The sequence below is a fragment of the Pleurodeles waltl genome, chromosome 4_2, assembly GCF_031143425.1.
Source record: "Pleurodeles waltl isolate 20211129_DDA chromosome 4_2, aPleWal1.hap1.20221129, whole genome shotgun sequence".
Classification (NCBI taxonomy): Eukaryota; Metazoa; Chordata; class Amphibia; order Caudata; family Salamandridae; genus Pleurodeles; species Pleurodeles waltl.
In genome coordinates this window covers 575476686-575500068 of record NC_090443.1, presented here as the reverse complement: position 1 = coordinate 575500068, position 23383 = coordinate 575476686, and positions in this window count along the sequence as shown.

Sequence of the window (23383 nt, the reverse complement as noted above, 5' to 3'; positions counted from 1 at the left end):
TATGTTGTGTGTTAATATTTGTTAGTATAGTAGAATGTGTGTACTGTTGTGAGAATTTTAAAGCTCGGTTAATTTTCATGTTTTGCATTGCTGAATTCTTGTTAGTGTTTTCTTCAGTGTGGCCAGTGTGTGTCTGTGTGTGTGGGCCATTTGTGAGTCTATATTCATAGGCTTTCATGTGTTCTTTCTTCTCCATGCCTCCTTGTTCACAGTTGTTGTTTGACCTTGTGGCTGGCGACCATTTTATGCATCTAGCCACTGTTTCTTTGCAAAAGCTTGAATGTGCTCTTCTTTGCTCTTCTTGCTCCTCGTTGTTGTTGTTTGACCATGTGGCTGGTGGCCAGTTTGTGCATGCAGCCAGTGTTCCTTTGCCATAGGCTTGCATGTGTTCTTTCTTTATTCCCCATGCCTCCTTGTTGTTGTTGTTTGACCATGTGGCCCACAACCATTTTGTCCATGCAGCCAGTGTTCCTTTGCCGTAGGCTTGCATGTGTTCTTTCTTTGTATACCATGTCTCCCTGCTCCTTGTTGTTGTTGTTTGGCATTTGGCTGGCTGCCATTTTGTCCATCCTGCCAGTGTCCCTTTGCCACAGGCTTTCATGTGATCTTTCTTTGTTCCCCATGCCTCCTTGACCATGTGTCTGGTGGCTATTTTGTGCCTGCAGCCGGTGTTTTTTTTCATAGACTTGCATGTGCTCTTTCTTAGTTCCACATGCATCCTTTCTCCTTCCTGTTGTTGTTTGACCATGTGGCTGGTTGCCATTTTATCCATTCAGCCAGTGCACCTTTGCCATAGGCTTGCATGTGTTTTTTGTTTGCCATGCCTCCTTGCTCCTTGTTGCTGTTTGACCATGTGGCTGGCAGCCATTTTGTGCATCCAGCAGTGTATCTTTGCCGTACACTTATATACAACATCAGTAATAATTGATCATGTTTTAAATTTAATTATTTGTGTTTATATTTTACATATTTATTTTTATTTTCTATTTTAATTTTTTATTTCAATTTGTTTTTAGTTTCTATTCACATTTTTTATTTTTATTTTTTATTTTAATTGTTTTTATTTCCTGTTTTTTATTTTAATTGTAATTTTAGTTTTTTAATTAATTTAATATGTTTAAATTTTTTATTTTAATTATATTTAATTCTGCATTTTGCCTTGATCCATCTATCTACATCCATCCCTCCATCAACCCACCAAAGAGGCACAGTGGCACTACAGCATTCTGCTTAGTTTGGTGTATAATAATTCAATTTCCTCCTGGACACCCTTGCTGTGAAGCACTGCAGACAAATCAGCAGCATAATTCATTTTTTAATGATTGTTCCATTTCCCCTGGACCACCTTGCTGCCCTGGATGTTTTAAACAATTATTCTTTTACTCATGCACCTTTCTCTGACTATCCCAGGTGTCCCCTTTAAAACAGATGACAATAAAGCAAAGAACTATGGGGGTCATTACAACATCGGCGGTAAAAGCCGCTTACCGCCGTGCAGAACACCGCCAACACACCGCCGCGGAATTCCGCCACAGCTATTATGACCCACATTTCAAAATCCGACAAAATTCAGACACCCACACAAGTCCGCCACACCAAAGGTCAGTGATAAACTGGCGAAAACAAAACCGACACCATCACGCCAACAGAAATACGCCCACACTATCACGACACACGAATCCACGCGGCGGTCTTTCAACCGCGGTATTCCATTGGCGGTACACACCGCTGCGCTCAAAATACACACACTCTTACAAAACACTGCCACATTGGACAATTTGAAATACACACACCTGATACATATACACACACCACTCCCACACACCCAATACTATATACAACACACACCCACATCACCCACAAACCCCTACAACCAAAATTCACGACCGAAGGCCAGAGAGAGACACCACCATCCACAAACTAGCATCCACAGGCACTCAACACCATCACCCACACAACTTCCACGCACAAAACACCACACACCACTACATATCACCACTCTAATCACCACACACACAACCCCACACATCACCCACACCACCCCATGGCAGAGCAAAGACAACCCAGGTTCTTGGAGGAGGAGCTCAGCGTCGTGGTGGAGGAAATCGTCCGGGTAGAGCCACAGCTATTTGGAGCACAGGTGCAGCACACCTCCATTGCAAGGAAGATGGAGCTATTGCAAAGAATAGTCGACAGGGTCAACGCAGTGGGACAACACCCAAGAAATCGGGACGACATCAGGAAGAGGTGGAATGACCTACGGGGGAAGGTGCGTTCCATGGTCTCAAGACACCACCAGGCGGTTCAGCGGACTGGCGGCGGACCCCCACCTCCTCACCCACAACTAACAACATGGGAGGAGCACGTCCTGGCGAATCTGCATCCTGAGGGCTTAACAGGAGTCAGTGGAGGAATGGACTCTGGTAAGTCAAACCTTTAATTACCATATCCCCCACCCTACCTGCATAACATCACATACCCCCACCCTCACCCCATCACTCCAACTCCTCACACATGTCCCAATATCACAAACCACACAACCCAAACCCAAGTCCTGCATGCAACAACAAAGCATGGACACCCATCACCAAAGCATGGCCACTGCACATACCCATACACCCCCTAAACCATCATCACACAAGGTCCTACACAGGAATGCAAGCACTGGGGTAGACGGTCACCCACCCATTGCACACCATGGCACACACAGATGCAATAATCATGCCTTTACACCCCTGCAGGACCCCTACCCAACGTCACTGGACAGGAGGGTCCAGACATGTCCACTCCACCCACAGAAGAGGCCCACAGTGATGACAGCAGCTCTGTCCAATTGGATCTAGATGACCGGCCCGGCCCATCTGGGACCTCAGGACAGTCGGTTCCCCTCACACTGGCACAAGCCACTACAGACCTTCCCCCCTCTGGAAACACCAGCACAGCATCCACCCAGCGGGCCCATACCTCTGTCCCCAGGACACGTCAATCAGCAGTGTGTCCACCAATACAGGGAACCCAGGCTAACCCACCACCCCAACAACAACACGGACCTGGGGGCAGTGGCAGTGGACACACGGTTCAGGGGCCAGGGGCCCAGGAACACAGGGGAACTGGGAGGGCTGCTGTGCGACAGGGGGAGGACAGGCCCAGGGAACCCACTCTCCACGAGGCCCTCTCCAACATCATGGGAGCCTACCACCATTCCCAGGAGACGGCAACGGTACTGGCCAACTTTAAGGAGACCCAACGGCTGCAGGAGGAACAGTATTTGGGCTTCAGGGAGGAACTCAAATCCATCAATTCCACCCTGGGCACCATTGTAGGGGTGCTGAAGGAACTCGTCAACAGCAGGAGGGACACTGTGGCACAACAATGGGCCACTGACACTAGCCTGGATGATGAACTGCCCACCACCTCCGCCGGCGCTAGTGGACAGGAGGCACCGTCACAGGACCACAACACCAACACCCCATCCCCTGCAGAGGGAGAACCACCCCGCAAACGGTCCATGAGATCCAGGACAAAGATAGAGAAGATGCCAAGACCCCCGCCAAGAAATGAGACCGTCCTGATTGTGTCCCACCTTGTCACCCTGTCCATCCTTAAACTGCCCCAGCTCGAAAGTGACAACTCAGTGACCATACACTGGGTGACCATGACAGACAGTAGAGAGGTAGTAGATTTAAACTAGATGTAGCAGGCAGTGTTGTCTTCTTACCTGTGTCTCACTGGAAGTATTGCAGGATCACCATGTTCCTGTTGTAGATGTTCTCTTCTTCTGCTTCTTCACTGTACACAGGCTCCACATCTGCCACAACACCTCCATCTGGACCATCCTCCTGCAGAAAAGGCACCTGTCATCGCAAAGCCAAGTTGTGAAGCATAAAGCAGGTCAAGATGATCTGGCATACCTTCTTTGATGAGTAGAATAGGGAACCACCAGTCATATGCAGGGACCGGAACCTGGCCTTCAGGAGGCCGAAGGTCCGCTCTATAATCATCCTAGTTCGCCCATCGGCCTCATTGTAGCGTTCCTCTGCCCTTGTCCTGGGATTCCTCACTGGGGTCAGTAGCCATGACAGGTTGGGGTAACCAGAGTCACCTGCAAATGTCGAGGGACAACTGCTAGACACACACTAACTCATAGGGATATCCACAGACCCAGACACATATTCCCACTGTATTGGGTCCATGTGCTCACCTAATAGCCACACCCGGTGCCTCTGGAGTTGCCCAATCACTTAAGAGATGCTGCTATTCCGCAGGATGTAAGCGTCATGCACTGAGCCAGGGAAGTTTGCATTAACATGGGAGATGTACTGGTCTGCCAAACACACCATCTGCACATTCATGGAATGGTAACTCTTTCAGTTTCTGTACACCTGTTCACTCCTGCGGGGGGTACCAAGGCCACATGTGTCCCATCAATGGCACCTAAGATGCCAGGGATATATCCCAGGGCATAGAAATCACCTTTCACTGTAGGCAAATCCTCCACCTGACGGAAAACGATGTAGCTCCACATGTGTTTCAGCAGGGCAGACAACACTCTGGACAACACGTTGGAAAACATAGGCTGGGACATCCCAGATACTATGGCCACTGTAGTCTGAAAAGACCCACTTGCTAGGAAATGGAGTACCGACCGCACCTGCACTTGAGGGGGGATTCCTGTGGGATGGTGGATAGCTGACATCAGGTCTGGCTCCAACTGGGCACACAGTTCTAGGATTGTGGCACGATCAAGCCTGTAGGTGATGATCACATGTCGCTCCCCCATTGTCGACAGATCCACCAGCGGTCTGTACACCGGAGGATGCCGCCATCTCCTCACATGCCCCAGCGGACGGTGCCTATGGAGGAGAACAGCGAGCAGAGAGTCAACCAACTCTGAGGTACGTAAACACAGCTTACTCTGAAAATATTAGCAATTCGACATTTGCCTGTATGAGTGTTTAGGCAAGGCCTAGGTATGTGTGACGCAGTCAAAAATAATGCCACGTGGGCCCATGAAATGGCAGCTGCCTGACCTGTAAGGTGGGACAATGGGATATGAGGTTACTGCGCTGGTGTTGTACACCATCGCGGTAGGTGGTCGAAGACCGCTGCGCAATTCTGCATTGGTTAACATTGGACCTTATGGGTCCCAGGAGCCAATGACGATGTACGCCGTTGGTGACGGTACACACTGCCGCAGACGTGACTGCCATTTTCTATCTGTTCAATCACTCGATACCTGATCATTGACAGGAGAGGACCTACACTGCAAGTGCTGCTGTAACCTCAGTCTGGAAGAGAGAATGGCTCGTGTGTCTGGGGAAAGGGCCCCTGCCTTCAGCACAGAGGAGTTGGAGAAACTCGTGGATGGGGTCCTCCCCCAGTACATGCTACTCTACAGTCCTCCAGACAAACGGGTAAGTACAATGTGAGCATGCTGTATGGGCAATGCCTGTGTGGAGTGGTGTGGATGAAAGATAGGGGGGGTGAGAATGAAGTGTGCATGAAACGACAGTGAGTGCATGTGCGTCATGGCAAGGGCAGGGATGCGGGCCAATGACTGTGACGGTGCATTTGGTAATTACTTCTCTTTTTCCCCTGTACAATTCCTGTAGGTCAGCACCCACCAGAAGAAGGACATTTGGTGTGCCATCGCCAAGGAAGTCCGGACCCTGGGGGTCTACCACAGACGGAGCACCCACTGCCGGAAAAGATGGGAGGACATTCGCCGCTGGAGCAAGAAGACGGCAGAGGCCCAGCTGGGGATGGCCTCCCAACGTGGGAGGGGTGTCCGTCGCACCATGACCCCCCTGATGTTCAGGATCCAGGGAGAAACTTCCCGGACTAAGTAAGCTAGTGTCACCATAGAACTTTTTAATTATTTCTCATTGAACTTCGTTCTTTCTTTGCAAAATAATTGTTAATGGAACATTATATTTGTGTCAGATGTATGCTGCCCCACCATTTTTTAGTCACATATTATTATATGGCTGGATTTGATTTGCGCCCATGTGCAGTGACGAAGCCCCCACATTTGCTTCAGGACATTGGAGATGATGCCTGCCTCCCTCACATGCTATTGCCTATCCTTTTTTTTTTTACATCACCTAGCAGTGCTGCCTCAGAGAATTATTGATTAAAAGACTGCTAGTGACAATGCCAAAATCCATTGTGTTGCTTCTTGCAACCAATGTAGGAGATAATATTTTGTTCAACCACATGCTTGGATTGAAAGAGGTAACTACTAACTATTGCACCAATGAGTGGTGATATATAGAGTGGCTGTGAGAGATGGTTGATGATGATGTATCTGGTGGCTGACAGCGATGGAGGGAGTACAACAAACTTGGAAACTTGAGTCAGATGATTTGCAAAGTTTGGGGGCAGATGGGTGATAACCTTTCCTGATAGTGATTGGCTTTTCAAACTTAGTGAAGTTTACCTGCATGGTCCATCTCTTTTTCTGGTTCCCCAGACCAGACAAGTCACTTTAGTTACCAAACACAAATCTACATGAAATACTCCAGTTCTGTTTCTCTATGTATTCTTCAACAGCAGTGCACTTGACCACGCAGGTCTACCGCGCTCAGTTTGAGTCTGGTACGGAGTTCCTCTATCCTGCACAGAATCAGTAGAAGGAGGACAGAAGGACTAAGGGTGGGACTAGTTCAACAGCTAGAAAGTTATCAACTTCAAAAAGAAAACATGATTATGGTGAAGACTCTGAGGCCTAGTACTCACTCAGCTCTATGGACTCGAAAGAGGTGTGTTGTTGGGAAATGCTGCTGAGTATTTGTTTGATGCAATGCTGGCTCAAACGTCAAACTCCTCTTATGTTTTTGCTTTGCCTCTGAGCCTTCTTTGTACACTCCTGACTCCTCATGAAGGTTACCTTGCTTTATTTTGACTTTCTCCTTTACTCTATGATACAGTTACTGTTTTTTAAAATATGCAGGCCTTCTCCTAGTCCTCTCCTGCATGAACAAAACTTGGTGAAATCTCAAGACTGTAGATTAGCCAGGCACCCAAGAGTGGCGGGTATTTGGCAATACAGTATACTTTCCTTTTAACAATCATAATTTTTCAAACTAGGTGGGTTACCTTCAGTCCTCCATAATTTGTATTTTCAAAACCTAGAAGACATATCATTTAGCAATTAAGGGCCAGATGTATGACCTTTTGTGCTGTATCTCACGATTTACAAGACATTTGCAAATCGCAAATTGTGACCGCAAAGAAAAATGCATAACAGTGTGAACCACTCTGCTTGTGATTCCCAAATGGATTGCAAGGGACCTGCATCAGTAATACTTGCTACTCACTTGGGAATGGTCGTACTCACAGGGATGGTGGCCTGATGAGGTCAGCAGTCCACCATGTCTGTCACTGCTTTTCAATGCAGCTGCTTTTTTTTGTTTGCATTGCAACCTGTTTTTTTTATAAAGAAACAGTTTTATTTTTATTTTTTCAGGGACCACTGCCTGGTCTGAAAAAATACTTTCATATGCATTCACAAAGCGGAAGGGGTACTTGAGGACCCCTTCCTGTTTGTGAATGGGGTAACACCAATTTGAAATTGGTGTTAACTGCAATTGTTTTGCAACCGCATTTATGGTCACAAAACAATCATATATACCACTGCAAGTTGCAATTAGGAAGGGGTGCCCTTAGGACGTCCCTTCTAATTGGGAGTCGTAATCCCTATTTCGCGAATCAGTAACTGTATACTGATTGGAAAATAGGGATGGTACATTGTACCTGGCCATTTTGCGGTCGCAAATGGCGATTTTTCCCTTTTGCGACAGCAAAAAGGCATCGAACATCGGGCCCATACTAATTTCGGTCACTGTGGGGCAGAAGAAGGATAGTTTGCAATGCATTTAACTGAACTGTTCAATACTTATCACTTCATTATTTCCTTCCACAAAAGATTGATGATGATGTGCTGCTCGGTGCCCCAAATAATATTATCATGGTTTGTTTTGTGTAGTGTTTGTCTTTGTCACATCTTTCCCCAAAATCTCCTACTCCATCCATTCATCGAGGACCCTAACCCTCTTCCTCCATGCTGCGTGATTTATTGAGGTGTGACTTAATTTTACACCATAAATTGATCACACCCTTGCTGGGGCAGATGTGATGAAAGTGACATCAACTCACAGCATGACTTCCTATTACCTGAGCAATATTCCACACTAGCCCCATCAACATCATTATTAGGGCCTGTTGTGTTGTGTGTTGTGTAAACGTTTAACCTTATCCACCCACTGTTGACTCTGAGCCAATGTCTCCTGAATCCATTATTTCATGTCCTAAGTTTATTTTTTAAATACTAGTGCCCCACCATTGCTCAGAAGAAGTTGATATTGCTAGTTTTTATTATTATATCAGGTCTTCTTTGGTGTGTGTTAAATACTGTCATTGTGGTAGTCTGGTCTCAGTCTTCTTAAATGTATGATATAAAATACAGGGTATAATGGTATAAGGGTTATCTATCACTGTCAATCTAATTGACAGTGATAGCTAACCTTTTAATAAATCCTGCAGTTGGAGTTCACCTAGGTGGGAGTGGCACCTTCTTTCTTACCTGTTAGTGCACTAGCCTGCTACTACTACTACCTACCACCCACTCAAGATGCCACCTTGGGAAAAACCCTGCATTAAGCACACTTATGGTATGAAGTTAACTTGTTTAGTTAGTTATTAACTTCTACTGAAGAAGATGTCTGTCTGTGTGTATATCCTGTTGAAGAAGATGTTTGTCTGTGTGCATCTAGGTTTTTGCAGCCAAATAGGCAATGGCAATCATCCCATAGTGGTCAATATAGTTGCAGAAGGCAGTAGTGCACGGGTATAAGTAAATGACATATGCTTTATTTGGCAGACTTAGAAAACAGGCTACACTAAAAGACAGCAGTGCAAACTAAAACACCAAAATAAACATTTGAGGCACAAATCAAGTAAAATAAATTATCCCATTTTTATTTTTAACAAATACAGAAACCCACCCTTTCCACCCACGACAGGCCAACCCCTCTCCCCAAACAAATAGCCCTGTCCCTGAAAAGTCCAACTAAAGTTAAAATGAAGCCCAGTCCCCACTCCCTCCCCACCCTATTAACCTATAACAAGTCCCTCCCACCAAAACAAAAAATTAAAAAGGGCTTAGAAGAGGGAATAGTCTATATGGGTGGAGCTGTTCCAGGCTCTGTTCTATGCTCCCTAGCCAGTTTCAATGAGGTTGAGCCGCTGCAGGACACAAACCTAGAATATCCTGTCAGAGCAGGTGGGATTGGCAGCAGTGGCAGTCAGGGACCCTGACAGATGGCACTGACGTCGGTGATGTAGTGGCCTGGAGACATGTGCTGGTGTGCTGCTGGTGTGGGTCTGAGGCAGCTATTTCATCCTCTTCCTCCTTCGGGACCACCAGACACCGGATATTCTCCAGCCTCTGCCACTGCTTACAGGCTGCAATTTCTTGCCTAGTTGGTGGTCATCCAGCAGGAGCAGGTATATTGAGAAAACCAAAAATAAAAAATATAAGACAACTTGTAAACAATGCTCTGAAAATAGGTAGTGGGTGGCACAGTAGCACTGCATAGCTGGTGCCCTGGGGACACTAGAATTTGAAGTGATTATGATTAGGAGAGTCACAGGGCTCATTTTATTTGTTTAAACACCATTGCCTCACATAAAAAGCACTGACTGTTGGGCAGAAAAGAATAAAGGCAGAATAACACTAGATGTAAAAAGTGATTTTATTTTTCTAAAGGTTTTTCTAGTAAATAAATAAACACTTTTAGTGGAAAAAGAAAAATGAAGTACCTCTCATTTATGAGTAAAGCAGTATGCATTACAAAGTACAAGTTGTGGCAAATTAATAAAGCCATGCTGGCCAGCGCTTCAATAACTTTGCTACTGTGTAGTAGTAGGGCAGCTGGAATTGACAATTGTATGTCTTTAATTCCAATTACTGCTCTCATCCCCAAATGCCTTACACTTAGAGCCACATGTACAAAACTCAGGTATTGCGACTCGCAAATTGCGAGTCAGAACGACTCGCAATTTGCGACTCGCAAAATCTGATGTACAACAGTGTCAATGACACTGTTTGCGATTCCAAATGGGGTCGCAAATGACCTACCTCATGAATATTCTTGAGGTAGGTCGCAATTTGCGACCCCATTGGGAATGGCCACCCTCAGAGGTAGGGTGGGCTGCTGGAGACAGCAGACCACCATGTCTGTGACTGCTTTTAATGAAAACATTTTTTTTAAATGCAGCCCATTTTCCTTTAAGGAAAAAGAGATGCTTTTCATACAAAAAATGAAAAGCAGGCAGTGGTCCGCTGGACCACTGCATGCTCTGAATTTTTTGTTGTTGCTGCCATTCACAAAGGGAAACTGTTGCTAACTGCGATTGCGATTGCATTCGCGGTCACAAAACAATCATACATGGGACTGCGACTCACAATTAGGAAGGGAACACCCCTTCCTAATTGCGACTCACAAACCCTTTTTGCAATTCGGTAAATAGAATACCGAATAGCAAAAATGGATCTGTACATCCCAAATAGCATTTTCTTAGTTTCTACCCTGACTCCAAAGAGGCAGATGACTAAACAAGATATGTCACACATGTCATGTATAAAATGCTGATACATTATTTATCCTATCTGCTGTAGGTAGACGTTGAGGAAAATGATGCACTGCACTACAGGGAAAGGAAGGGGCTAGATAAATTGTATTTGGCACCTTCGTCACAGAGTATCCCTTGTGCCAAACATGAAATCAAACTGGGCACTTACTAGTCCCACTTTACTGGCCTCACCCACCACCACAAATTCTTTCCAACAAATTAATTTGCTGGGCAGTAAAGAAAGGAAACTTGATTTACTCTACTGCAGAGTAAGGCAGACGGATTAGGCAGGTAGGCAGAGCTTTTGCTATAGAATAGAGGGGTGTTAAAAATCATAGGTTCATCATGTGTCTAAGCTTTGGCTTATCCAGTTACTCTGTAGGCAAAACTATAAAGGGCAAAAATCTGAATAGGCATATAATACATCTGTCATGGGAAACCATTACATGTATTTTGAAAACACTTCACATAGCCATCAAAATGTGGCACATGCCAAAAATTGATTTTTCAATTTGTTTGGTAGGCTGGGACAGGAAAACTTAGGAAAGAATGAAGGAGTGAAGTACTAAGAGGTGACTCAGTGGGTGAAGGGAAAACAACACACCTTGTGTGTCTGGTTTGCAATGTATTGAAAACGTTGTAAATGCTTTATTAACTGAAGCAGACACACATTGCACAGCCAATACTGCCGGCACAAATTGAATTATACTGCACTTCTTCGGCCATGGGTGGCAAAATGCCATGGGCAGGGAGAGGGTAGAATGATGATGATGGGTGGGAGAAGTATGTGCCTCGTTTAACAAATACAGTGAGTCAAGGGATAGAGCATTAATTAAAATACCCTGCTATTTGAACCATAGCTTTGATGACCATAAAAGATTAAGGGGGTTATTCCAACTTTGGAGGAAGTGATAATCCGTCCCAAAAGTGACGGTAAAGTGACGGATATACCACCAGCCGTATTACGAGTCCATTATATCCTATGGAACTCGTAATACGGCTGGTGGTAAATCCGTCACATTTGGGACGGATTACCACCTCCTCCAAAGTTGGAATAACCCCCTAAGTAAGCAAGGTAGATGAGCAGCATGCCCCTCTACAGAAGAGCCTCCTTGTTTATTCACCCAAGCAATTACTCAGTAATCCTTCCATTCTTCTTACTATATTCACTCATAGCCACCATGATTTAAGCTTTACTTTCTCTCATCCACTCTTTTTGACCAAAATTCACAATTCATTATACACCCATTCAGTATTCACTACCCACCCTTTCTTTCAATCATCCTTTCACCCATTTATCCATTTGCTCCATACTCACCCACGCATCTTTTCTTTTGCTCACTTCACCTAAGAGGCCAAAAGTAACACAATCACCGCTGTACCTGTAACAGGGGGTTCACGATAACCACAATCCCCTCGTAGAGAGTGAGTGATAGTAATTGTCAGTAAGCAAGCAATGTCACATACCACCACTCATCCCTGCCATCACTTCTCCCCCTGTTCCATCTGGTCCTGCAGAAGAACGTGAGCCGGCTCTTCTGGTGATTGACGTGACTAGAAAAAAAATTATACAGTTTTAATAAAAAAAATACTACGGCAAAACTTCATTACAGTTCGGCTAGTGCTGCAGTACTTTCAATCAAAAATATCACTCTGGGCATTTTGTTGGTTCACAATATTAAAAAAGCCATTTGGTCCTGCATAAGAACGTGAGCCGGCTCTACTGGTGCTCGACGTGACTAGAAAAAAATATATACAGTTTTAATAAAAACAATTCAACGGCAATGGCAATACATCATTACAGTTCGGCTAGCGCTGCAGTATCTTCTATCAAAAATAACACCCTGGCCATTTTGTAGGGTCACAAAGTTAAAAAAGCCAGTTAGTCAAGCCAATCAAAAACTTTGCATAATGGAGGGGCAGAGCTGTACCCTATGATGACGATGACTAAGAATCATTGAAGCGCAATGAAGGGGTCGAATAAAAATTGTCAAAGAAAGACAGAAAATAAAGATAGTGCAAGGATAACAGGAATTAAACAACAATCAGATAGGGAGATCGGAAAAAAGGAGACAGTGTAAAACAGTAAACAAGACAAAATTTGAAGAAGAATAATGGTGGGGCAGAATTAAAAGTTAAGGAAATATTAACAATAATATATGATAGGACTTGCTGAGATCAGCAGAGCCTGCAGCATTAGTGCTGGTGGTCAGCACCTCCCCAGCTCCTGCCAGACTTGCCTCAGTGGTACCCCTATTTTTGCCTTTGGGTGCTGATTTAAGAAATAAAGAAGATACAAAAATAGATTAGTGATACATTTAATCTACACAACATTCTTATAACAGGTGAATGCAGTAACATTGTACTTATCTGAATCAAATCACTTATGATACTAGTATGATTGACTATTGTTGAGCTGGTTATACTCCTAAAATCCCTAATCCAAATTTCCTTAACCCCTTTGCTGTTGGGCCTCCCCCTACCGTGCTGAGCCCTTTTTCTGGCTATTTGGGGGCAGTTCGCACTTAGTCCTTCATAACTTTTTGTCCAAATAAGCTAACCAAGCCAAATTTGTGTTATTTTTTTCCAACATCCTAATGATTCTGAAGGTACCCAGAGTTTCTGGGTTCCCCTGGAGGAGACCAAGAAATTAGCCAACACAGCGAACATTTTGTTTTTTTCAAAAACATGGGAAAAAAGGGCTGCCGAAGAAGGCTTGTGGTTTTTCCCATGAAAATGGCATCAACAAAGGGTTTGCGGTGCTACAATCACCATCTTCCCAGCTTTCAGGAACAGTCAGACTTGAATCAGAGAACCACATTTTTCAACACAAATGTTGGCATTTTACTAGGACATATCCCATTTTTACTGTTTTTTGTGCTTTCAGCCTCCTTCCAGTTAGTGACAGAAATGGGTATGAAACCAATGCTGTATCCCGGACAGCTAAACATTTCTGAAAAGTAGACAAAATTCTGAATTCACAGAGGGGTCTCTTGTGTAGATCCTACAAGGTTTTTCTACAGAAAATAACAGCTGAAATAAAAAAGAAAATTAAATTGAGGTGAAAAAAGCAGCCATTTTTCTTCATGTTTTACTCTATAACCTTTTCCTGCAATGTCAGATTTTTGAAAGAAATATATACTGTTACGTCTGCTGGACTCTTCTGGTTTTCAGGAATGTATAGGACTTGTATGTTCATCAAGAACCCCAGGTACCCAGAGCCAAAAAAAAGCTGCACCTTGCAATGGGTTTCATTCTATACCGGGTATACAGCAATTAATTTGCTGAAATATAAAGAGTGAAAAATAGGTATCAAGAAAACCTTTGTATGTCCACAATGGGCACAAGATAAGGTGTTGAGAGGCAGTGGTTATTTGCACATCTCTGAATTCCGGGGTGCCCATACTAGCATGTGAATTACAGAGCATTTCTCAAATAGACGTCTTTTTTACACACTGTCTTACATTTGGAAGGAAAAAATGTAGAGAAAGACAAGGGGCAATAACACCTGTTATGCTATTCTGTATTCCCCCAAGTCTCCTGATAAAAATGGTACCTCACTTGCGTGGGTACGCCTAATGCCAGCTACAGGAAACGCGACATGGACACATCACATTTTTACATTAAAAACTGAAGTGTTTTTTGGAAAGTGCCTAGCTGTAGATTTTGGCCTCTAGCTCAGCCGGCACCTAAGTAAACCAACCAAACCTGTGCATTTTTTAAAACTAGACACCTAGGGGAATCCAAGATGGGGTTACACCGAATCCTTTGCAAACCTCTAAATTTGGCCCAAAAAACACTTTTTCCTCACATTTCGGTGACAGAAAGTTCTGGAATCTGAGAGGAGCCACAAATTTCCTTCCACCCAGCCTTCCCCCAAGTCTCCCGATAAAAATGGTACCTCACTTGTGTGGGTAGGCCTAATGCCCGCAACAGGAAATGCCCCAAAACACAACATGGACACATCACATTTTCCGAAAGAAAGCAGAGCTGTTTTTTGCTAAGTGCCTAGCTATAGATTTTGGCCACTAGCTCAGCCGGCACCTACGGAAACCTACAAAACCTGTGTTTTTTTTAAAACTAGACACCTAGGGGAATCCAAGATGGGGTGACTTGTGGGGCTCTCACCAGGTTCTGTTACCCAGAATCCTTTGCAAACCTCAAAAGTTGGCCAAAAAAAACACTTTTTCCTCAGATTTCAGTGACAGAAAGTTCTGGAATCTGAGAGGATCCACAGATTTTCTTCCACCCAGCATTCCCCCACGGTCTCCCGATAAAAATGGTATCTCACTTGTGTGGGTAGGCCTAGTGCCCACAACAGGAATAGATCACACATCGGTCAATTCTGGTACTTACGTGAGAGCAACGGTTGACCCTGGGGTGGTCCATTCCTGACACCGGCACTAGGTACAGGCACTCAAGTGGGGTAGCATTTTTATCATGACAGGTGGGGAAACACTGGGTGGTAGGAATTTTGTGGATCCCAGCATATTCCTGTAGTTTGAGTAATATAAAGTTTTTATTCAACATTTCAACTTTGCAGGGTATTCTGGGTAAGAAAACGTTGGGGAATCCACACAAATCACACCTCTGTGGACTCCCCCAGATGTCTAGTTTCCAGAAATGTCTGGGTTTGGTATGTTTCCCTATATGGCCGTCAAGCCCAGGACCAAAAACGCAGGGGCCTGCCTGACAAAACCAGTTTGTTTTGTGATAGATAATTTTGATGTCCCCACAATACGATCTGGTAGGTGGAATTTGGGGCTGACCTAATTAGGGAGCTCCCAAGAGAGCACTCTCTCTTTGCTTGCCGCCGCATGCACCAGCTCTCTGGGTAGGGCTAACCCGCTATTGTCATGCTGCACAGACTGCACTTGCAAAGGGACAGTAGGACTGTCCTCATCACCTCCCTCATAATTACTGGAAGAGGAGCTATCGAATGGGACTCCTCTGACTGAAAATTCACTCCCCGAGTCTGCGCCATTTCCCTGTCTCTCAGATGCTCTCTCAGTATCTGCTGTCTCAGTCTCTGATCCTATGTCAGAGCTGTCCTTTATAACCGGACGTTAGAGCTTGAGCAGTAGTCATCCAACAAGATGCCATCTCTGCTACTGGCTGAACTGTCGCTCTAAAACACTAGCCTATGTAGACAGTCACAAAATTGCTGGTGGGTGTGTATTTGATACCTGCAACAGTAGAGGTCACCTAACCTTTGCTTCTTCCCTCAATCAGTATGTTCTCTCAAGACACTCAAAAAAGCAAAAAAGACACACTATTACTTCACCTTGTCACATACCAATCGTCACAGTCTTTAGCGCCTCTAGCGCCTAGCTCAACAATCATTATTGGTGCTCCCAATACCATGACCACCTCCTTGGATTCCCTCACTATCACCTAGCAAAAGTGCCCTTCATCTCTTCATAGCCCCGCACATACATTTCATCTGTATTATAGCGCAGGTAATGGCTGGCTTTACTAATCCACTCAGCTATTCACATATAATACAGTTTTGATCCTTTCAGTAGGCATATAAACCTTCTGCGCTACTTTATGGCATGAAAACTGCCACTAGACAAAAGCCAGAGCCTTTTCTAGCAGAAACATAATCACAAGAGTTACTTGACTTTTTTTTATTGCTGCCTAAAAGCTACATTTGAGACCTGTCAGTTGAAGTATGCGCATAGCTTTGAAGACGCAAGCTGCAACCGCATAAGAACTGCTGGTGAATATATATATATATATATATATATATATATATATAGATAGATAGATAGATAGATAGATAGATAGATAGATAGATAGATAGATAGTTAAAGAGATCACTTTTATATTTGGGTGTGGTATTCCTGGGGGCCGGTTGCAGCCCCCATGGAAACCACACACTTTGACAAAAGTGATACCTATATATATATATACACACACAGATATATAGATATATATACATATATATATATAAATATATTTATGTATATATATATATATCTACATATCTATATATAGCTATATCTACATAGATATAGCTATATATAGATCTATTTATATTTATAGATCTATTATTTTTTTAACAGCTATATGGTTTCCTTGTTAATAAAAAATTATTGCCCCCCCAGGGGATTGCTCTGTTCACGGGCGACCCACTGTCCATTTCATTTTTTTTTTTTACACACCTGGAGGGGGTCACGATCGGGCGCAATCGCGCCCCCGAAGGGTAAACCTACCTTTTAAAAAAAAGGGGCCTGTTTGCCAAGGGGGCCGACCCCCCCCCCAGTGAAATCCCTAGTGTCTAGAGGGGGTTTCCTGGAACTCAGGAGCAACAGATAGTGACGTCAGCGCGCCTTGTGGCATGCTGACATCACAAAGGGGTGGGTGATGGAGCAGGGGGAGACATAGAAGATCTTCTGTGTCTCCCGGGGGTGCACAGGAGGATTTTTTAACCCCCTCCCTGGTTTCGGCCACTGGTCAGGACCCACACCAGGGAGGTAGTGTGGACGTCAGCCAGTGGCCAATGCCCGCACCAAAGCGGTTATCAAAATCTACATTTGGAACTAATGCATTACAATGAATGATCTTCGATACTATTCTCACTTCTCAAACCCATTAATGGACCAACTCAGTCTCCTTTTTTTCAAGTGAATCGGTGCATAATGTCATTACTTAATCCAGATTATGTACTTTTTGTGACTGGCTCATGTTTAAGAACCAATGAAGGATGCTTGAGAGAAGCATTTGGAGTCTGCACTATTCGAGTTGAAGCATCATGGTTGTAAGGAATTACATCAGCAAAAGTTTCAGAACTGATTGCTCTTTCTAGAGTCTGCAAACAAACCAATGGAGTAAGAGTGACAATTTTCGCAGGCAATCAATATGGGTTTGCTGTTGACCATGACTATGGCAGTTGTGGTCACAGTGGGGTTTTATGACCTCTGCTGGAATGTCTATTGGAAATGGGCAACAAGTGAAAGAGCTATTGGAGGCTTTACAAGAACCCACAGAAACAGCTGTTTAAAATGTGCAGCACATCGGAGTGACTGTAGCTATGTCACAATTGACAGCAGGTATGCTGATGAAGTGACATTTTACTGTGTGACTATGTCATGTACTCACAATGGATCATACATGACTGGAAGTCAGGAAGGGAGCCTTCTTGCAATGATTTTGAGAACCGTAGGCAATTGGGATGAATTGAGATGCGTGCAAGAGAATGTACAGATTGAGGAAAAACAAGTTTGGATCAAGGTAGGATGTGGAGTTGATGACATTAACGTTTGTGTTTCATTGGAAGGACAACAGATATTACTAGACAGTTTGCTTATCTCAATGACACAGTATCTAGACTGACAGGCACATTTGGGTAGGAACACCATGATTCGAACATTCAAGGAGTATTGGTACAAAACAAGGTTTAGAGCAAAGGCTGAGGAGGTTTGCAACAGATGTGGTGACTGTCAGCAAACAAATGTGGGAAAAAGGAGAGAACTGATACCAGGGTACGGTATGCCTGTTTCCCTGGAATCAGATCGAGGTACTCACTTTAATAGTGAGATTATAACAATGGTATGTACAGCATTGAGAATCAATCAGAAACTGCCTTGCAGCTACTGTCCAGAAGCTTCTGGAATATTTGAGCAAATGAGCTGTACTATTAAATCAAGCCGAAGCCTGTGTATTAACATCATTAAAGTGGCAGATGCCTAACCCTTAGTCCTGATGATTTTGTGAAATACACCATATCGGTGAACTGGGTCATCTCCCCATTGTGTTAATAGGGCGAGCCATGAGGTTACCCGCAGTCCCAGCAAATGTACTTGTTAACATAACAGACTACTGTAATGGTCTGGCTGATGTGACACATTCTGTATCTAGACAGGTTGAAGCTGTGACCGAGAACCCAAGTCAAGAACAGTGCCACAATCTAAGTCCTGGAGACTGGATATACAGTAAGAAGCATGTGAGAAAGTCCTCTTTAGAGCCCCATTGGAAAGGCCCTTTTTAAGTAATTCAGATCACTAACACTGGGGTACGGTGTGCTGAAATTCCTAAGTGGATTCATGCCCCACACACCCAGAAGGTGAGAAATCCAGAAGAAAAACTGTGATTGTGTATCTGGTGCTGGTGTGGTGCACCCAGCAAACCACAAAAATTGATTGGTACATCTATTGGAAATGTAACATTATTTAACATAGCATGACAGGTAAAACGTGATATATCACTTTACCTATATTGAGCATTCGGTATTACCATTTAGCATATATGCACTAACGGATAACACTTCTGTCTAATGGTTGAGGTTCTGATATTCTGATATTGCACAGTCCCTTCTTCCATTTAATTAAGGGTTCCAAAACTATGAAGTATCAAAAATAGTTTCTTTGCTCCTACTGGTTATATTGCCGTTGGACAACCCTTCATGGAGAAACCTACATCTATGCTTTATGAGCCCAGAGGGAAATACAAGGCTCCTGCATAGATTAACTATTGATAAACCACCACTCTCAGCAGTTTTTTGTTGTTGCAGTTTTTCATAGTGAGAACTGTCACAAGTGTGACGTATATCTTATCTCCCATATCACAAGTACATTAGAATATATAATGCTCTTGTAATACGGCAGACGGGATATCTGTCATGTTTCTGCCAAACTCTAAATCATTCCCTATGTGATTTGCCAAGAATCACAACATGTTCAGCCAGCACTCGTCATCCTGTGATTCACTATCACGTGGTCAACCCTCCAACTCAGTTGGCAAAGGGCATAATTGTAAAATATTTTTTTTGAAGTTAAGAGAGTAATGTCTTTTCTTGTCCACCTGTATTTCCCACAGACCATACTCTGAAATGTAATTATAAGCTTATTTCACATTAAACAATTCACATGAGTGTTTCACTTGGTATAGCATTGGAAAAACCGACAGAGAATACACAAATACATTTAACTTGAGAGTGACTTTTTATAATCCTCTCTGCTAATTCAAATGTCATATAAGGTGTCTGTTTTGCACTGCGGGATATAACACACCACTAATGAAGTGAAAGATTTCTTCCTTATCATCTCCGTAAATACATTTTGTTTACTCCTATTTTCAGTGCTATCTGAAAAAGGTAAGGTTCATATCTTGCTGAAGTGAGAGTGTGCAAGAATTACTTAATAAGTCATTGAATGTTAGAAACTGTTTTGAGATGTATTTTAGTTACTGCAAACGCCTCCACAGTTGTGTTTCAAGGAACTGGCACAACACTTATTAGACCACAAAAATAAAGAGCTGTCTTAATACATCGACTAGCACAAATGTTGTTCTAAAACCTGTGGTTTGAGATACCTTCTAATGATATAGTTATCCTCAGTATATTACATCAGCAGAAAATGTATACTACAGAGCCCAGAGCATTGATTGAATTGAAAATTATTTAGAAAAGGAATCATTTTCAAGGAAATAAAATCTGTTTCTGTTGGGGGCATGGCAGGATAACCATTCATGCCGGAATATGCTTAGTAACAAAGTTAGTGAGGAAGAAGGGGACTACCAATAACAATGCAGGATTTTTCAAAGCATCGCCCTTCTGTCCTATTGCACATGCCTATTGTCAATTATAAGCCAATAATATTTGAGAACCTGCAATCCCTGTAAAAACCCTGTGTCCAATTTTCTTATTACAGTTGAATTGTGATGTCTCTAGTCAGTGGTAAAAAGATACTTAGCTTCTCAGCTGTAAAATGTTATTGCAGTTTAGTTCCGATGACACAGTCCCTCTTTACAGAGCAAGCAATTGTGAAAGGCAGGTCACAGGGCATAATTACAGCTGCAGTTTGAACAAGGTAAACGGGATTAGATTTTTTTCTTCTGATATATTTTTCAAACAGAGAATACGCAATCAGCAGAAAGGAGATGTTGATGTCAAAATTTTTATTTTTTCCAAGCTATAGGTAATTACAGGAAAGATAGAATCTCTACATACTTCGGCACAACCTTAGTCGTAATCATTTTTAACCTGATTTACATTAAACTGAGTCTTGTATCTTTTTGCAAAAAGACTTAGCTGTTTTTTTGGTGAGATTAATTCTGACAGTGTTGGTGTCTACTTCTGTGTCAGAGCTTTTTCTATGTTAAAATGAGATTGCTTTCAAGCCACAAAAAGCCCTCTCAGCATAGCATTCATCATAGCGTACTGGAGGTAGGAGTCTGTTGAATGACAATTAGAATATGGTACAGAAGCTGGGTGATTCGTGGACTATTTTCACCAGTTAAAATAGTCAACTCATTAAAACACTATAACTACACCGATGCTCGTAAGGACTGGTTACAAAGGGACACATTTAAAAAGTGGTTTGTTTTCCCTTTTTTCCATGAATTTGGAAAATGTACTTAATTGGACTCTGCTACTTTATTATTTTTAGCCCATTACTTCTAGAGAAAAGAGAAGGGTTTAATGAGGGACGTGTGTATTTTCCTACTACGAGAAGAAGGCATTACCCACATATCTTTATTTTGCTCCCCCCACACATCCAGGGTAATTTGCAAATTTAAGCTTTCATTGTGTAGGGCTCTTTTGATTCCAAATCAGGAGTGGAAGATTACTCTCTTCAAAAACCACAATCAGCCAGTGGTATGAGAAACAGAGGGCTGCCATCCAGCAGAGGCCCATAGCACACCCCTATGGTCCAATATGATGATTCATCTTGGCTGTAGCTAGGTCAGATCCTTGGTCTTCTGGGCATTCTGAAGGTGCCGCCCTAGTTGCTTCTGCACATGAATGATAACTAAATATTTATTGTCTAGCACCATTTTTGAAACAGTAGGTTGATATCAGTGCCATAAGGATTCTTGGCTGCCAAGAGTGCTATCTTGGTACACTAATCATTCATTGACTGACCCTCGTTAAGAGTTCTCAGTCTTTCTACTTGACACATTCTGCCCCCATTTGTTGGCTTCTGCTCTTTTTGGGTGTCCTGCGTATTCTGCCCTCCCAAGATGACTACAAGGTGCAGTCAAAGGCATTTGTGTCTACTTCTTCATGGGCAGGTTTTTTTTTCCTAGTTTTCTTTTTTCATCCTGGGCAAACATTGGATATTAGTTTTGCAGTGAGGTACAGTGGATGGTTTGTTAGAAATATGTCAATAACCTTTCCACGTGCTGTGACTCTTGCACCACCAGCCAGTCTTCTCTGTTCCACTCAAGGCACTTTTTTGACTAAATATTTTTTCACCTACCCTAAATCAAGTTCTCCCCTATGTTTTATGATTTTCTTACCTTTGTGGCGATTGGCCTAAGTTCAAAGAGCTGGGAAGGGTGAAGAAGAACTTCCTTGACATTTTATTTCTTCTGCCTTTACTGCCAATTCCACGGCCATTACTTTCTCCACTTAGTCCTTCTTTTATGTTGTGTAGGATGGACTGGTTGGAATTTAACTGGAATGGGATTGATCTAACATAGACTTAGGCACGGACTTCCTCTATCTTCCAGGGAGAAGGAATGATTTTTATATTTTCCTGGGATGGCCCAGCTATTTTTCTAAATTTCTGAACATCTGCTGAATGCTTTTTTGAGCTTTGGAAGTGGACCCATTAAACATGACAGGCGGATTAATGTATCCAATTTAGTTACTCCAGTTACCTCCTGGGTTTAATTAAAGTGCTTATTCAAGAAGAACATAATGTTAATTTTGGTCATTCCTCCTTTATCTTTTCCCATAACACCTTCCATTCAAAGGGTCACGAGTCAACTGCTGAACTATTTTCAGCATTATTTACACCCACTGTAATCAAGAAGATTCTAATCAGTCAAAGGTCTATGACTAGTGAGGTGTGGAATTTGTGGCTTAGCCTGAACCGAAGCAAAGCATGTTTATTTAAAATTAACTTTCATCACACGTTTTGGTATAAAGTGCAGGCCTTATTTTCGTTCTACGAGTTATTTCTCCACATTCCAGCACTTTGCAGCAAAGCAGGTAGCATTACACCAGCACATCAAAGCTCTCTCACATTTTCATTGTGTTAGGACCTCAACATAACTACCTCAGCACTCCCACCCTGCATGTATTTTCCAGAACAGCGGGAAGAGGCTGAAGGTGGTTGGAGGCATGGTGGAGGTATATCCTGATCAGCTGACATTGGTCAAAACTTGTTGCTTACTGAAAAGGTAACATGGGTTTGTACCCAACTTCGCGGTCTGATCTGGGCTGGTTATTATGCCAATCTGGAGTTTTCAAGTGGGCTGCCTGGTAACTCAGCACCCATTTCCTCCATCAGAATTTCTTTACCTCGCAAACAATCATGGCCAATATGCTCCATTCAGCGACTCCCTTAAAGGGATGGTAGGAGATTCACCAGAGTATTTATGAGATTAAAAGAAATTGGCACGGACTAGCACCTGCAAGTGATGTTAGCTCCACTCTGGTATAGTTCATGGCAATGAAAAAAAGAAATTAAAGAATCACGACACCCTATTAGCCAGTGCTTAATTTGAGCTGGTAATTGATGGTGGGGCCCACCAGGCACTCATTTTTGGTGAACAGCACTTATTGTTCCTCATCAGATATTTACAGAGAGAAACATCACAAAGCGGAAAGACATAAAAACTGTCACAATATAGGAAAACATGAACCTGCAAAAGTGAGATAAAGGGGACTGGTATTGTTGGATTGAAAACTAGGAAGCATTTGCACACTGACATTTAATAGAGCTTGGTGCGGGCTTCTGAGTAGGGCTTTGGGTATCTGCATTAATTCCTGTACAAACTAAGGCCCAGATTAAAG